Source organism: Plectropomus leopardus, chromosome 1 (genome assembly GCF_026936395.1).
Source record: "Plectropomus leopardus strain MGB_pleo_1.0 chromosome 1, ASM2693639v1, whole genome shotgun sequence".
Lineage (NCBI taxonomy): Eukaryota > Metazoa > Chordata > Actinopteri > Perciformes > Serranidae > Plectropomus > Plectropomus leopardus.
In genome coordinates this window covers 42,205,920-42,221,761 of record NC_142176.1, presented here as the reverse complement: position 1 = coordinate 42,221,761, position 15,842 = coordinate 42,205,920, and the positions used below count along the sequence as shown (strand labels likewise).

General features: G+C 44.2%; 1 pseudogene; it reads left to right on the top strand.

The window, feature by feature from the left end:
- The first annotated feature begins 952 nt into the window (after nt 1-952).
- On the top strand, nt 953-4,190 carry LOC148190475 (uncharacterized; annotated as a pseudogene).
- The last annotated feature ends 11,652 nt before the right edge of the window (nt 4,191-15,842 follow it).

Below are 15,842 nucleotides of genomic sequence, written 5' to 3'. Positions count from 1 at the left end.
TCTGACCCCAATTCAAAAAAGTCTGGACACCTTTGCCTTAGAGCATAAAATGTGCATCCTATCCAGTGTGAAAGACTCAGTGGTTGACAAAATTATAATAGCCTATTCTTTCCTTCCAAAATCTAAGTGTTTTTTCTGTCAACATGCCTTTTAAACAGAACAGCTACTGAAAGGTGGCTTCAACCTTTAATTAGATTTATTTGTAGTGTAGTGGGATTCATTCTAGTCTAATGGCCATGTAACGGTAAATCCATCCACAGTCCAACAAAGAACTGATATGTAATCTTACACTGACAAGCTGGTGAGTCACACACAATCCAAACTGTTCAGTCCATCCCTGTTGAGAGGATGGAGGTGCACTGCCTCCTTTTGGTGGAAATATAAAATCACATCTCCTTTAAATGGTAGATTTTCAGTTAAACAAATGTCGTCATCATAGAGATGAATACAAAATAATTTAATATAAATCACAATTGGATAAATATCCTGTGCAAACAGAAGATAGAAACTCCCAAATCATTTGTTTCATTTAATTTTCAATTATGAATTATGTTAGTAATGTTGTTATGTTAGTATTTGTTTTAAGTGGAAAAAGATTACACTATAAAGTGCATTATATAACAGTTAGTTCCGACCAAGCAATTTGACTGGTCAAGAGGCATTCCATGAGTGCTGATACAGGAGTACAACATCACTGGGACTGTTAACTTTTAACTCTCCATGTATCACTCCGCTTCACAGCTGTTCAAAACCGGTTAATTAGAGTAAGAGTGACAGTGGGATATCTTTATAGTATGGTGTAAGCACAGGTTCATACAGCTAGAGAGAGAGAGAGAGAGAGAGAGAGAAAGGATTTGGGGGCAAGCAAGAAAGGACGGGAATTTAGGAATTTAGAGTTACTCAAAGTCAAGAGTAAGTCCGCGGGGCAGCTGTGACGGATGGATTTGGATGGATGGACACACGCTGTCTGATAGGGGACTTAAGGTGACAGAGATCACAGCAGTGAGTTAACACACGCTGGAGTGACGAACTGATCAAACTAACTCATCTGAATCACACAAAGTGTGTTAATAGCCTCTGATTTCACTGAAAACAGAGAGATAAATGTTCATGATACTAAGCAGCTGGGTTGTACATAACATGAGGACCGAGCTAACACAAATTAGCAAGCAGCGTGCAGGAAAATGTTTATGTGTTGCTAGGCAACCGCTGTCGCGTCTAGCGGATGCAAATCTATTCGTGTCAGCGGAGCCAAAAAATTATTGAATAAACAAACAAATCAACTCGAGGTCGTGTGTTTTACTGCCTCGTACCTATGACCAAATCACAGCCGTGATGATATAGTGGGGGGCGAGCAAGAAATGAGGGGAATTTTAAAGTGTGACTTGATCTGAATGTCCATGCACTAGAGTTACTGAAAGTTATGAGGTCCAGGAGGAGGGCAGCTGTGACCTGCTGGCACGTAAACGTGCCCACACTTCGTCACTCACCGCCCAGACGTGCCCAGACGTGCCCAGTGGAGCCCTGTTCCTTCGCGCTGCTAATTATTTAACAGCTGATAGCCCAATGACTCCGGTGAGTAGGATGTGCAGCGATATTTGTTTGTGCACATCTGGTGTATTCTTTCATTGAAAGATGACTGACGAAGTAAAGTGAGCATGAGCAAGTGAGTGTGTGCAACTGATAGCCGAGTTAATGACACATGCTGAGTCAGGCTTCTTTTTGTTTCTATATGTTTCTTTTGTCTTTGGCCGAGTGCATAAGAGAGATGTACAATTTTACTGTCAGTTGCAGTGGTTTTCCTGTGTTTGTAGAGGCAATGAGGCATAGGCTATACTGTATGTTATTTCAGTAAAACTATGCAATGTAGCCTACATATACAACAATAACAATAGTAATAATTAGAAGAATTTGAATTGTGATTTTCTCAACCTCTTGTTTAAACATATCAGTACACTACTTGTTTCTAGTTGTATACACACAAACTAAATATATTATGCATTAGTATAAAATGTAGTTTTATAAACTTTTATAACTTTGCTGTCAGTCAAACTGAATGAAAGCCCAAATACATCTAAATACATGATTTTTATATCATTAGATTCATTTTTACTTAATTACCAGTGCTGCGAATCAGCACCATGGAGCAATTTCATGTTGGTTATAGAGTATATGCCTTGAGAAGGTATGAAATGTCACTCTGTGTGTGTGTGTGTGTTTTATGTGCATCAGATTGTAGTTCATCTTCGTCATATTTCATTCTGCAGAGATGCCTCGCAAGGAGAGGACAGTGATGTATGTTGAGTCCATGTTACATTCTTTACGAATATAGGTTGCTACCATTTAACCAGCTATACTGTAAGGTATGTTTCTCTATGGTGCTTCAAATACGTGCTCCATGTGCCCCGTTTAAACTTTGAGCACCTGCCCCTTCAAAGGTCTCTGCACGGCCCTGGTGACCTGTTTTGGTAAACTGCCGTTAACTGGGAGTAAACCAGCTGTCAGGGAACACACTCGTCTGATACTGTCCACAGCCTGAGTAGACACCGACACACACACACACACACACACACACACACACACACACGCTGTCTGATACGGGACTCAAGGTGACGGAGATCTTCAGCCTCGTGCCTACGACCGAATCACAGCCCTGATGATAAACAAGCACAACATCACTCCCTCTCATGTGATATTGTTTAAATAATAAACACATGACGAAGACAGAGAGAGAGATTCTAGTATAAACTGAGAGAGAATGGTACTATCTTCATGAGCTTCTGAAGATATTTACTCTTTTCATTTTTAAAATTAGATGAACAAAATTGAAAGAAGAAAGAAGAGGAAATAATTACTGAGAGGAATTTCCTTCTTAGAAACAAATAAACTGCAAAACTGGGGTAAAAAACTGCTCAACAGACACTGCTCTACTGAGAGGTTCAGCAGAAATGATAATGGCCAACTAACTCCACTGTCCTACTGGTGAACTAAAACCAAGTTGAGAAGACGACAACACCCAAAGACTCAAGTGAGTGGGAGCGTCAGAGAGACAATATATCCACCGAAAAATGCTGAAGGAAAAAGCTGAGACACACTTTTCTGATCTATACAAGAGTGAGATGTTATCAATCTAATCTTCCTCACAGACCAGTCACTAGCATGTCACTTTAGTGGGCGCTATCAGTGCCCACTGACCCTCTGTGAAGAAAGCAGGGATCTGCAACAGCTGGAAACTCCAAATCCAAGAGGAAGAAGACCAAGAAACTGTCATGATGACAGTCAACATCTATAAGAATGGGACTGTCAGGTGCAGGGGAACCTCAAACAATTTGAGCGGGACTTTCTCCTTATAAAGGAAAGGGCCCAACGGGAGAAGTCATCCCCCCCGTCAACACCCACAGCCTACCAGACACAGACAGCACCCCCACTCCCAGCTGTCCCACTACTGACCAGCCACTTGGGAATGGGCCCACCAGCACAGAACGGGACCAAGACCTCCAGCTCATACATCAATGAATTGAAAGTGAAATTTACAGAGCTGGAGAGAGAACTTGTACAGCTGAGAGAGCTGATCAGCCAACAAACAAACCAGGATACCACAGTGCAGCAAGACACCTCTATCATCAGCTCTGAACTGACCAAGCTGAAGCAGGACAGAGACCGCTACAGGAGAGAGCTGACCAGCCTGAGGACTGAGATAAGAGAGCTGCAACAGGAGAGGGAGATCAATGTGGCAAAGGTGAGAGAACTCACTGAACTGTCAGAAGAGCTTCAGGAGAGAGACAAAGCTCTACAGGCCCTGAAAGAGCAGCTGGACTCACATGCACTCCACAACCAAGATTCTGAAAGACCCACTGAGAGCAACCAAGACCCACCAACTCAACAGCAGCCCTCCACCTCCAGCCCTACCTCTGGCTCACAAACCAACACCCCACCCAGCTCTCCACCCATTCCACAAATCAACACAAACCCTCATCCCCCCCAGACCAGCACAGCAGAGAGAGAAGCTGGACATCGTCATCCTCATAGACTCCAATAAGAAAAAACTCTTTCCCACCCACAAAGTGGCTAAAATGACAGTGTCCCCATCTTTGCCTGGACGCTGACAGAAGTCGCTCTCAATAGAGACCAGTCCACACCCTGCAGAAAGAGCAGCTTAACCCACAGCCCCCTTAGACCAACAAAGCATCCCACTGGTCCCTCATCCAGACAACCCCATTGGAGACCAGATCATCCTCATCTTCCTCCACATCATGCCCCTCCAAGACCCCACCAGGGCAGCTATGGGCCTCCTCAAGCCAGGGCAGAGACACTCCTACATCCGAGAGCTCCACCCAAACCCCGTCGACAGGAGCTACACCCTCACCCACTGAGCTATGCTCAGGTAGTGAAGAGACCAACCATCAGGTAGTGAAGAGCCCAACCATCACCACTACCCCTGCCCCTGAGACCACCCACACCCCCACACACAACGAACTGGGAGATCAAGCAGATGCTCAGCCAGCTCTGCGCTCACCTGATGGGGTCAGGTATTACAGTAGAGAACTCATGGGAACTCATTGTTTGTTTTGCTTTTACAAATTAAAAAAAAATAAAAATAAATATTGCTATGTTGTGTAAAAGTGTTAAAACTATTTCATATTAGTGGATTGAAACCTCCTATGATCATATGGTCTTATATGGTGACATTCTTAGAGGTATTTTTTATTTTAATATTTAATTTTTGAATTCTTAACATAAATCAATTCTAAATCATTTATAATTTCATGCTGGAATATTCAGGGTCTGAGGTCCTCTGCCTTTGGCCTTAAAAGCAGGATCCCAGACTTCACCAGAGAATAAGGGGACGCAGATGTATTTGTTTTGCAAGAGACTTGGAGTAGAGGAGACATTTCCACGTTGTCTCGTGGGCTAAAGAGAGATAGTGTTCCCGTCCACCAAACTGAAGGGAGTTACCCAATACAGGGAATCAGGAGGAATGAATTTTCAATTTGGCTGAAAATAAAAAGAGAAGTTGTTGCCACAGATACAGACATCTTCATGTGTGCAGCATATATCCCCCTGTCAGAATCCTCTTATTATAATGAAAATTGTTTATCCATTCTCAGTCACTACCAGGCCCAAGGAAAACGTACTGATCTGTAGGGACCTTAATGCCAGGACTTCTATAGTAGCAGATTCTGTTAACCCACAGGGAGACAATCATATAACTGACCAGATCAGCATCCCCCTGCCTTCACATCCCCACAGGAACAACTTTGACAAAACTTTCAACAAGAGTGGGTACCAACTATTGCAGCTATGTCGGGTGCTGGGTCAGTACATAGTTAACAGTCGGCTTCGAGGGGTTATTACACACACACACACACATTACACACAGCTCTCCTCATGGCAATACTACAATAGATTGTAGCATTACAGACCTAGACCCTTTCTATCTGAGAGCATTAACAGTCAGCCCCCTAACACCCCAATCTAATCATAGTACAATTACACTCTACGTTAAAAAGACAGTAACAAACCCTCATGTAATGGAGCCCAATAAACAGAATCAATTTGTTTCAGCTTAGAGGACATAGCTCTGACACCTAGAGTGTACTGAGTGAGTCTGACCAAGAAGATCACATTCAGTCACATATTTTTATAATTGCAACCACAGTGTTAGAAAAATCAGGAAGGTTACCTCCGCTGAGATAAGGTGTACTGGAACAAGGAACGTTTGTCTCGTTTTTCCAGTAACAGCCTGTTTCTAACTCACAAGTGAAACTTCCAAGGACAGCTGGTCAGATGATTTGCACAAGTTGATATGAGTTAACTTCAAGTCAAATCAAAGTTTATATAAGATGATTAATTTGAATATATAAGGTAAAGGACAATTTTTTTCTCCACAATTCCCCCTGTGGCCTTACTATGGTCATAACTTCAAAGCTTGTCACAGTATCAGTAAGAGCACACATTTATATGTCAAAGCAAACACTTCATGAGATGACCACTACAAATTAGCATTAGCTGTTTTTGTAGAACATAGACATTCTGATGTAGATGAGCAAGCATAAAGAAATTACTCTTTACACTCAAGCATCAGGATCTTCATCAGGGTTTTCATGATGGTGATAATATGGAAACTGTTTAGGAGGGGGAAAAAAGCCATTTGGTGTGTAGTTGACATTTCAGTAGCTCTGACAATAAGACCTCTGATACAAGGAATAATGACTCATCCTAACAGGGCAAACACTACCATAGAGATACTAAATACAGAAACAACAGTCAGAATAAATGATTTGTATTTTTCAACCTTTAAGTCAAACCAGTCCATCATCCATGTTCATCCACATTTCTTTTCAGTTCCTTGATGAGCGTTTTTAGTTCGGTCAGTGTCTGTGCGAATGAACTGTTTGGTGTCATGTTATAAGGATGAATGTACAGGAGTTTCTGATGCAGCAGGTGACGAGGTAAGGTTATGAGTAAGAGCAGGTGAGCCATCATGATCTGGAAGGTCTGGAGGATCTGGGTTCCATCACTGATCCCGCGTTGGTGACACAGTTGTCTACTGCCGTCACTTAGGTGGTAGCTTTGCATGCTACATGCAGGAGGAATGCGCGGTTTCCTCACTCATTGTGTTGTTGTGTTGGTGTCCTCAGACAGTATGCCAATACTGTCATCCTAGATCTTTTCCTGGAGTGCGGTTGGTCACCTTAGGAGCAGGGATCCGCCTACACTCCTGATGAATCCTCAAAGCGTTGTGGTGACTTTAATTTACTCTGGGCAATAGCTTATGTATTTGGAAAGTGAATGGAGGGCCCTGTGTCGTCGTATGGTTCTGGGACGAGTTTGGAATGGCTGGCGTGGACCCAAGTAGCCTTTACTGCGACCTTTACAGCTGTTTCAGTGGATGGTGATATTGCCTCTGCCTCCAGTGATGCCTCCTGTGGTCTTTAATGAGAGAGAAAACATGGTTTGCCTCAGAGGGCTTTACAGTGTACAACATCCCTCAGCCCTTAGACCCTCACATCACCCAAGGAAAAACTCCCTAAAAAGAACCTTTTTAGAAGCTTTTTGACCACCTCAGCAACCTCAGCCCCAGAGATAGAGGAGCCCACCCCCGAGTCCCCAGGCCCTGCTTCCTCACCGGAAGGCGTGTCGGTGGGATTGAGGAGGTCTTCAAAGTATTCCTTCCATCGATCCACAACGTCCCGAGTCAAGGTCAGTAGCGCCCCGTCCCCACCATACACAGTGTTGACAGAGCACTGCTTAGGTGGAGGCCTGATCCAGATGATGCGGGTGAACATTTCCCGATCTGCTTTGCTGTTGAATCAGTGACTGGGTAAGCTTAGGGTTTCCTTTCTATTGTGATAGAACTAATGACTGTATGTGTCTGAGTGAAACCATGATTTTACTTTTTGCTCATTTTGCAGGGCTGCTGCTGTCAGTTATCATGTCACACACCAACTCAGCCCCATTACACTTTCCCAACCACCCCCTCCATATCATCTGGGTAAGTAACATTTCTTTTTGTAAGGTGTTTTGTATAAGACAAGCAACAAGATAGAGTATACTCCCCATGTTGTAACCAAAGATGGTTTCTGTCACTCAAGGTAGTTTTAATCACCCTGATGTTTGTTCAAGTGTTTGTTTTCATCATAACTTCGGTTTCAATGAGTTATTCAGTTATACAAAAGGGGGCTTTTCCACCATGATTGACAGCTGTGACAGCCAATTCATGCGCTCGCATTCAATGGAGCTGCTGAAATCTTAAACTATGCTCAGTTATTGCTGAAGTATTACTGTACTAAACCCTTTGAAACCTGAAGATATTGACTTGATTTCTTTCAAAAACACGTGAAGAAGACAATAAGCAATGATCCAAAAATGAAAAAGAAATTAGTAAAAAGTACATGAAAATTACCTGAAAATTAGCAACAAAAAAAAGGTTAAAAAACAACAAAAACAAAAAAAGGGGGAATTACCTGAAAACATGCATAAAAATATAATAATTCGGTAACATTACTTTAAATATGTAATTTTGATCATTTTAAACATAGCTTTTCCATCGCTTTCTTCCTGGACATTTCCCCTTAGCTTTTTAAGATAAACCTTTTTCTAATTGTACTAATTTCTTTTCATTTGTGAAACTCTTCTTACCAAGTTGTTTATTGCCTGAAAAATTCCACTAACTTGCTGAGGGTTCAAAGGTCTGAAAACTTCTGAAAGAATTGTAACACGTATTACCCTTTAAAGGAGAGAATAGAATTTAGGTTTAATAGGCCAGAGGTATCAGAAGCTCTAAGGTCGACTACGGAGCCCAGGATTGACCAACCGATCTCCGTGTTTTTCAGTGTTTTATCGTTCAAAAGTGCGTTTTTCGTGACTCGTGCTCAATGTGGCTTGCTCTCTTTCTTTCTTCTAGCGGCTTCAAGAGGAAGTGTACCTGCTCCGATCGGGTCAGAGGGTGGGAGCTTATCTATATATATATATAACTATTTGTTTAAACATAGGCCTATCATTGATAATATACTAATTTAATCTTTTAGGAAATTTAGCCCTTGCCCTCCTCCCTGTTTGAGCCAGAGTAGTCAGCCATCAACCTTCCCAGTGTCTGCTTTAATCAGGGCCTCAGATTAAGCAAGGTTAACTTAAACTGATAGGGTAAGGTAGGAGAGCTATTCCCTCTTAGATATTCAGTTTATAGTAATGATTTTTGCCATGTTTTTCCTCATTGCAGACTAAGTGCCAGACTGCTGCTTTGCCTGAATCAGTCCATCTATATCATCTGGCCTAATTGCCTACTGTGTTAAACTGGAACCACCATAGCTTTATGTGAAATGTCAGTGATTTGTATACTGTTATCCTGATTTAGTGGGATTTAGTGATTTAGCTTTTTCACTGAGCCTAACTTGTTACAGGAATGTCTTTTACCCTGTTGTGAAACTGAACCAACTGAAGTTCACATTTTGATTTGTTTTTATGGTTTTACAGGCAGTGGGACGAGCTGCAGGGAGTACGCGTGGGATCCACTTCTTTGCATGTAGTGTGGTATTCCTAATGGTGGTGGTCGCTGGAGTGCCTTGTAGATCTGCTTTTCCTTGCAGTGTGAATTGCAGCGTGAATTGCAGTGTGAGTTGCGCCGTAGGATTGTTGTGTTACTGATCACTGTGTGCTCATGGGTGGTATCTATTGGGGTCTGTGATCGAATCTCCCTGTGGTAACTACCCTGTGTAACGGTGTGGTGTGGACCCAGATGCAGTACACCGGCAAACAGGATCAGTTGGTAATGATGTTTATTTAAACCAACACAGGCAAGGAACGAAGCAAAGTAAAACAGTACTGAATAAAGTTCGTTCTTCGAGCGGAGCGCCCAAACACAGTCTCTGAGGAATGGACGGTGTGAAGAGACGAAGCTTACTGCACACGACGTCAGCGAAGAGGAAGCCCCGTAGTCCAACGAGCCGGCGGCACGTGTGGTGGTACCGTCGAGGAGAGAGCGGAAGAATGGTCGGAGACAGGCGGGGGTTTCGTAACCAGCTGAGCAGTCCGTGAATGCAGCAGTACCGACGGGGAACAGGCAGGAGAATCGTCGGGGCCAGGCAGAGGAGTCGTTACCAGTAGAGCAGATCACTTCCAGAAACGCTGAAGCAGAACACGTGGTCGAGGACAGAAGGCAGGTAGGTTTACCAGGGATCAGACGAGGAGAGCAGGTCGGGGACAGGCAGAGTCGGCTTTGTGAGTTCAGGCAGAAAAATGCTGGAAAGTCTTGCATAATGCGGTAGAACAATCTGGTGGAGAGTGAGTGTGCTGGAGAGGCTTATATGCGGGACTGATTGCTGATGAGCTGCAGCTGAGAGGTGAGTGAGCCGAGCTGGCAGAGGAGGTGGGCGTGGCTAGCAGGTAGAGTGGAGCAGAGGGAGGGTGAGTGGAAAAGTACTGGCAGAGTGGCAGGAGGCTGATGAGAGGCAGGAACCGTGACAGAACCCCCCCCTCAAGGGACGGCCCATGACGTCCCAAAAACAAGTCCACAGAAGCAGGGTGGGCGGAGGGGCCAGGAGGAGGGCTAGAATTCCTCTGAGACGTCCGAACCACCACCATCGTCCCCAGAGAGGGAACCGTCCACCTCCGAGGCAGAATCCATGACGGCACCCCCAGACGGCTCGGAAACAGGAGAAGAGCGAGGGACAGAGTCGGAACCCCCACGTGCCGAGGCGAGTCTGGAGGGTTGGTCAGGATGCAGACGATGAAACTCCTCCACGAGTCGAGTATCCAGGATCTGGCGAGCCGGGACCCACGACCGTTCCTCCGGCCCGTACCCCTCCCAGTCCACGAGGTACTGTAGCCCCCTCCCACAACGGCGAGAGCGGAGCAGGCAGTGCACCGTGTAGGCAGGAGCCCCATCAATGATGCGGGGGGGCGGAGGCGGCTGGGAGGCAGGTTGCAGGGGACTCTCCCTGAACGGCTTGATTCTGGAGACATGAAAGGTGGGGTGAATCCGCATAGTGCGGGGCAGCTTGAGCTGGACCGCCACCGGGTTGACCACCCTCTCGATGGGGAACGGGCCGACAAATTTGGGAGCCAATTTCCTCAAGTCCACTTTCAGAGGAAGATCCCGGGTTGACAACCACACTTTCTGTCCCACTTGGTAGGGGGGAGCTTGGGAGCGGCGACGGTTAGCAGCTGCGGCGTACCGATCTGCAGTCCCCAGAAGCGCGGATCTGGCCTGTGTCCATGTCCGGCGACAGCGACGGATGAAGGCCTCGACTGAAGGGTAGGCAGTCTCCCTCTCCTGGGCTGGGAACAGGGGGGGCTGAAAACCATACGCGCACTGGAATGGGGACAGACCAGTGGCGGAGCTGATGAGGGTGTTGTGTGCGTACTCCACCCACAGCAGTTGCGAGGCCCAGGAGGCAGGGTGTTTAGAAGCCATACAGCGGAGTGCCGTCTCCATCTGTTGATTCATCCTTTCAGACTGGCTGTTGGACTGTGGGTGGTAACCGGAGGACAGGCTGGTGGAGGCACCCAAGAGACGACAGAATTCTCTCCAAAATGCTGAGGTGAACTGGGGACCTCGATTAGAGACCAAGTCAGAAGGGAGGCCGTGGAGCCGGAACACGTGCTCCAGGAGCAGCCCGGCGGTCTCCTTAGCAGACGGGAGCTTGGGCAGGGGCACGAAATGAGCCATTTTACTGAACCGGTCCACCACTGTCAGGATTGTGGTGTTGCCTCCTGACAGTGGCAGACCAGTTACAAAGTCCAGTGAGATGTGGGACCAGGGACGATGAGGCACAGGTAATGGTTGTAGGTGGCCGGCAGGGGCCCGCCGTGGAGCTTTATTTTGATTGCAGACGGGGCATGCGTCAATGAAGTCTTTGGTGTCTTCATCCAAGGTAGCCCACCAGAACCGCCGTTGCAGGACCTCCTTGGTTATCCTGCCTCGTTATCCTTATCCAATATTGGTGTCATTTTATACTGGAATTCAACTTTTGGCGGTTAATAGTTTAAATTATTTATAAAACCTGTAAAATAAAAGTTCTTGTCTTAAAACTTTTTATTGTTATATCTTTTTCAGGTACTCAAGCCTTAAAATTCTTAATATTATTAAATAAACCTTTTATTTGTGAAACTGAATGCACGTCTCCTGCTCTCCTTTGAACCACTAAATTTGTGTTGTGCTAACCCGTAGGAATTAAGGGCCTTTGGCCCCTAGGTTGATATAGACCTCATTTTTGCCCCCTGACACTGTGTTGGGTCACAAACATTTAATCTTGCTGGCCCTTCTCAAATTCTTGGTAGAAATGTGTCTCCAGTCCTTTACACCAAACTTCAGTCCTTGTGTCAAAGAAAGGTAATGAACAACTGTTCTTGCATGTCTGAGTGACTCCAGGGGGTCATTTGGATGTCTTAATACCCTGATGTAAACTAGATGAGACCCCTAAAACACCCATCCCTCATGGCATCTTGAGCTGGAAAGTGTCAAAGGCTGACACTTTTTGTGGCTTAAAAGCATAAACTGTTTGCAGATGTCCACTGGGAGACAAAGTTAACTTCGAGCCCATTGTTAAATTCTTTGGGTTCATAAAACAGTCTTTCTCGACATGGCCCCCACTTGTATAATAAAAGTTGAGTTCTAGAGTTCCCCAAAAGGAAAATAAAAAGACCACGTCAAGGCATTCCACTGCACACAGACCAATTAGGAACAAACACTCAACTGTGTAACATAATTAGATAGTAAACACTCATCTATGCAACATAACTTAACAGCACAATGAACTTTGTTTTCTATGGATGCACACAGCGAAAAGTCAACAAAATGTCGTATATCCCTCTGCTCAGTGGAGTCAAAGTTAACAATCCTCTGCTCCTCTGCCTCTGCCTCTCACTGTTGTGCTGGGGGACATGGCCAGAGTGGGCATGCACACAGCATGATTAGGCACAGTGAGAGAAGGCAACAGAGACTTTGCCTTTTTTACAACTCGAGTAAATGTACTTAATTACAGTTCAGCTCTGGTCAGCAGAGGGACGCACAGTAACTGAAATAACAGTAATGGGGAACCATTGGACTGAGCATAGTAGTATCCCTATAGCCCTGAAATGTAATAATCCAGTCATTATAATTATTCAAAAACCTCATCTAAATTTGAATAAATGATATTATGCATTTTTAAAATGTTCCTCATATATAAAATTTATTTTTCCTTGTGTTGGACAACAATTTGTGGCCTGTGAAAGTTAGATGTTTTTCTCTTATCTTGGTATGAGTGCTCTGGACCAATCGTAAAATGTTCCCCTACCTAAGAGAAAAGCAAAAATTAAACATTGGTGAATCCCAAAAATCAGTGGGTACTAACAAAATAAGAACAAATCCTGGATACGAGCAAAAATAATAGAAAATGTGTATATAGTCTCTTGCATGAGGCCCAAGGTCTCACATCTTCAGAAGTAAGTTCCTTCCATCTGAAACCTGGAAACAAAATGATCTTGGACGCTTGGTTGTGTTCCTTCCTGACTGGTTGTGATTCATCCAGTCACTTTCCAAAAGACACATTGCAGCTGGCAGGGACTCATGAGCACCTCTCTCTCCTTTCTTTCTCTTTCTTCTTTCTATCCAGTCTGCCTGTCTTCATGGATTTGCACTTTTTTTTTTTTACCTAGCTCTCTCTACATGCCCAGGTTTTAATTTTAAAGGATGTATATTTGGTGTAAATTATATGAACATTCAGACCTTTAGGAAGACTGATGATTTGCCAAAAATACCATTCATTCCTGTATTTGCAAGCAATTGTTTACATTATGGTCACTAAATTAATTTTTGAGTTTTTATTTACCACTGATCTGCTTTCATTGCACTTGAAACAATTACTTTACTGCTCATGCTCATGAGCCCCTGCCAGCTGCCATGAGACTTCTGGAAAGTGGCAAGATGAATCTCAGCTTTGGGAATTTCCCAGTATTGCAACACTTTCGTTTTCATTGCCTGGCTCTGATGTCTTTGTATTGTGTAAGAATCTGAGAGCTGCTCTAACCCAAGCCCATAAGTCTGGAAATTACAGCATGTACATAAAAAAAAAAAAAAAAGCCCAGAACTCATACGCAGCCTTTATTTTAAGGTGAAGTGTGTAAAATGTAGTTGGATTTGGTGGTGTCTTGCGGTGAACTGCAGATTTCAACCATCTAAAACTCCTGGCGAGAATTCATCCAGTTTGCATTATTAAGTATGTTTTTTTTTATCGAGAGCTGAATTACCAGCCTGTTCTTTCTCCGAACTCGTCAAATACGTCCGCACCATCAGTGCTTTCAGCTTACTAGCGTGACACCGAAAGCAATTTCCCGCGTCCAACCAGAAAGCGGCCACCACCCATCACCAAAATCAATCTAAAAATTAAGCTGTTGTGATTAAGTGTTACTGTAAAAGTTGTTTGTTTATGATCAGTAACTTAAGATTGTAGGTTTTGAGTTATATTGTGGACTTTGTGTTTGGGTTTTGTTATGTTTTCATATTACTCGTGTTCTGTTTCCAGTTTTATTGTGCAACATCTACACTCATGTCTGGTTCCTGTTTTGTGTTTCCTGATTGGTTTCACCTGTCTTGTATCCATCTCATTTGTCCTGCCTTGTTGGAGTCTTCCCAGCACACCTGTTCTGTTTTAGTCTTGTTTGCTCCACCCTTGTGTTCCCTGCCACACATTCATTAGTTAGCCAGTCCCTGTGTTTCCCTCCTGTTCCCTGCATTCACCTACCTCAGCTGTGTGGCTGTCTTGATGAGTGCCCTCTGTATACCAGCGTGTTTGTTCCTTGTCAGTTCATCTGCTGCCCTTGCTGTGATCCTGCTCCCTTAGCCCTGCTGTTATTCTACCCTGTGATCCTGCCTGTGTGCTCCTGTCTTTAACCGACTGTATTCCCAGTTGGTGTTTTATATTTGTGTTTCATTTGTACTTTGTGTTTTGGATTCCTTTAGGTTTATTTTGACTTCTCAGCATTAAAGCTCGATTTTCATTTGGACACTTGTCTGCTTTTTGAGCTCTGCATTTGGGTCTTCATCTGAACTCCATCTTTCTAAGGTTTGTACTTGCCTAACATATGCCCTCAGACTAATGGAAGTTATTCATCTTTTAGGAACACTCAAGCTAAGCTATGCAGGGTTTTTTTTTTTTTTAAGTACATACAAATTCATTCAAAAGTCAGTCATAATTTATGAGCCACTTAGTGTGTATTTATCTACAAAGATTCTCCCCTCTGTCTGGATTTTGTTATTTTCTTCTTAATTTCTGTGTTTAGGATGTTTATTGGCATGTACCACCATGACGCTCAGGTAAAAGTGTGGCTTTAAAAAAAGGCAGCGACCAGCTGTCAGACTGTCAGTCATAGAAAGAAAGAGAGAGAGAGAGACAGACAGACAGACAGTACAAGGTGGTCGACTATCTGAGCAGCATGACTGATCAGAAACTGAGAAAGACATTGACTATGTACACACTCAGTGGTCACAGCTTGGCTATAGAGAGCGGCAGACACAGGCAGACCTGGCTGCCTCATGAACATAGGCTGTGTCAGCTCTGTCCACAGAGAGAGGTGGAGACAGAGACACATTTCCTGCAACACTGTAGGACATATGATGATATTCGAACAAAGTTCTTCACACAAATTAAATGTAAAGATGCCAAGATTAGGGTAGACTTAAGGCCTTCCTCTTTGATAAAGCTTATAATTAGGCCTGGCTCAGGTCTGCCTTGGGCCAGCACCTAGTCAGGCTGCCATAGGTTTAGTATGCCGGGGGATTTTCTATGATACACTGAGCTCCTTTTTCCTTCTCACGCTCCCTCCATTTGCAAACACTCATGTCTTTTTACTGCATTACACTGACTTTGCTTCTTCTCCGGAGCATTTGTGCCCCCTTGTTTTGTACTTCTCCCTGATCTTGGCTGCAATCTTGGCTGCAGTCTTGGCTGCGCCTGATTGTGGTGATGGCTGTGCTGATGCTGTGATCCTGCCTTTGGCCGTGCTCGTGCTGTGGCTGCACTGATGTTGTATCTCCAGCACAGCCTTGATCATGGTCTTGGGTGTGCTGTTGCTGTGGTTCTGTCTGTGGCTGTGGCTGTGCCTGTGACGTGGGTCTTGGTTGAGCAGATACCATGATCCTGCTTGACGTTATGTTATTGTTACCATTATTGCTGTGCATCTCTCCCCCTCTCTCTTTCTCTCTCTCCTTCCTTTATGTCATTACTGTAATTTAATTGTTATTTATGACATCTATTGCACATCTGTCCATCCTGGAAGAGGGATCCCTCCTCAGTCGCTCTTCCTGAGGTTTCTACCATTTTTTTCTCCCCATTACAGGTTTTTTTTGAGGGGGGGGGTTA